The following is a 2592-nucleotide window of genomic DNA, read 5'->3' as shown; positions in this document are numbered from 1 at the left end:
AAAAAAATCCTCTTGATACTATCTATAGATTGTAAGAAGCTTCTGAACAAGTTTGTTAAAAATCCAGGATAGTTTATGAATCTAATATATGTTTTAAAAACTTTAACTGCAGACTATATGTTATGTTCACTGAAAGAAAAACTAAGTCCATTTAAAAGTAAAATACGGAAAAGATGTATTTGTTTTTTTACAAAATTTACTTCTGGATACTATCTTATGATCATAAACAAGCTTCTGTCAAAATTTGATACAAACCCAAAATACAAAATTTTAAGATTTTCCATCTAGATACTAGCTTTTGGTCATAAACAAACTTCTGTCAGAGTTTGGTACAAATCCAAAATAGTATAAGAAAGTTATTAAAATTTTAGAAAATTTAACCACTGACTGAACGCATAGTTTCCTGTCAGAAAATCTAAGTCTATTTAAAAGTAAAATACGGAAAAGATGTATTTGTTTTTTTACAAAATTTACTTCTGGATACTATCTTATGATCATAAACAAGCTTCTGTCAAAATTTGATACAAACCCATGGTAGTTTAAGAAAGTTATTAAAATTTTAAACACATTAACCACAGAGTGAATGTGTTGTTTCCTGACAGAAAATATAAGTCAGTTTAAAAGAAAAATACAGAAAAAATGGATATATTTTTTTACAAAATTTACTTCTGGATACTAACTTATGATCATAAACAAGCTTCTGTCAAAGTTTGGTACACACCAGAGATAGTTTAAGAAAGTTATTAAAATTGTAAAAACTTTAACCACAGAGTGAATGTGTTCTTTCCTGGCAGAAAATCTTAAGTCCATTAAAAAGAAAAATACGAAAAAAATGGATTTATTTTTTTACAAAATTGACTTCTGAATACTGACTAATGATCATAAACAAGCTTCTGTCAAAGTTTGGTACAAACTCAGGATAGGTTAAGAAAGTTAATAACATTTTAAAAACTTTAACCACAGAGTGAATGTGTTGTTTCCTGGCAAAAAAATCTTAAGTCTATTTTAAAAGAAAAATACGGAAAAAATGGATTATTTTTTTTACAAAATTTACTTCTGGATACTAACTTATGATCATAAACAAGCTTCTGTCAAAGTTTGGTACAAACCCAGAATAGTTTAAGAAAGTTATTCAAATTTTAAAAACTTTAACCACAGAGTGAATATAATGTTTCCCCAGCAGAAAAACTAAGTCCATTTATAAGTAAAACATGGAAAAAAATGAATTTTATTTTTACAAAATTTACTTCTTGATACTATCTTATGATCATAAACAAGCTTCTGTCCAAGTTTGGTAGAAATCCAGGGTAGTTTAAGAAATTTATTAAAATTTAAAAAAAACTTTATCAACAGAGTGAATATTTGTGGACACCGGCGCCGCCGCCGACGATGCCGACAGAATGTAGAATCGCTATGTCTCGCTTTTTCGACTAAATTGGAAGGCTCGACAAAAATGAACGAAAAACAAATATGTAACACATAAACAAACGACAACCACTGAATTACAGGCTTCTGACTTGGGACAGGCACATTCATACATAATGTGGCGGGGTTCAATGTCTAATCGGGATCCCAACCCTCCCCTAACCTGAGACAGTGGTGTAACAGTACAACATAAGAACGAAATATACAATTCAGTTGAAAAAGGCTTAACTCATGAGATGGATATAAGTTTGCTATATAACCATCTTGCCATAATCATCTTCTTTTTTATTTAATAGTTTCACAAGAATGTGTCCCCGTAGATCTGTGTGCGTTTATTACAATTCATTTTTTAGTTAATTTCATATAATAAAATGGCAATTGCCAGGTTTTATGATCTGAAGAACAGTTTAATCACCCATACTGACATGAAAAACCCTGGCAACAACCATATACATTAGATATTTCTTTTATTTTGTAAAGTAGAAGAGGGACGACGAAAGATACCAGAGGGACAGTCAAACTCATAGATTGAAAATAAACTGATAACGCCATGGCTAAAAATAAAAAGACAAACAGACAAATAATAGTGCAGAAGACACAACATAGAAAACTTAAGACTAAGCAACACGAACCCAACAAAAACAGGGGATGATCTCAGGTTCTCCGTAAGGGTCAGCAGATCCTGTTTTGTTTATTTATCTATTTATTGTAATAAATATTATCTAAATTACAGTACATTACTTTTTTCGAAATCTGATTTAATTTTCAATTTTTACATAATGTGACGTCATATGACTATTTCTGGAAGAATATTATACATTTATACATATGCAACGGTTAATATAGCCTTGCTATTATCATTTGTACTTCTGGATATTTTAAAACCATCTTAATACAAGGATATCCTAGAACACGTAATTACAAAACCGTTGGAAGACTTTTAAAATAAAAATATTTGCAACTAGTTAAATTCTTTTTGCCTTATTTACATTTTCATCTCATCTCACCCTTAACACTTCTTTAAGGTTCTATAAGGTCATCATACGCATTGTTTTAGTGTTTTACAAAACTCTCTTCGTAGAACCAGATTTTCTCTTCTAAATGTCTGAAATTATCATTTTTGTGATACGGCTGCGGATGTTCATTATTACTTGGAGGATATAAATA

Source organism: Mytilus edulis, chromosome 4 (assembly GCF_963676685.1).
Source record: "Mytilus edulis chromosome 4, xbMytEdul2.2, whole genome shotgun sequence".
NCBI lineage: Eukaryota > Metazoa > Mollusca > Bivalvia > Mytilida > Mytilidae > Mytilus > Mytilus edulis.
Note: the sequence above shows the minus strand (reverse complement) of the source record.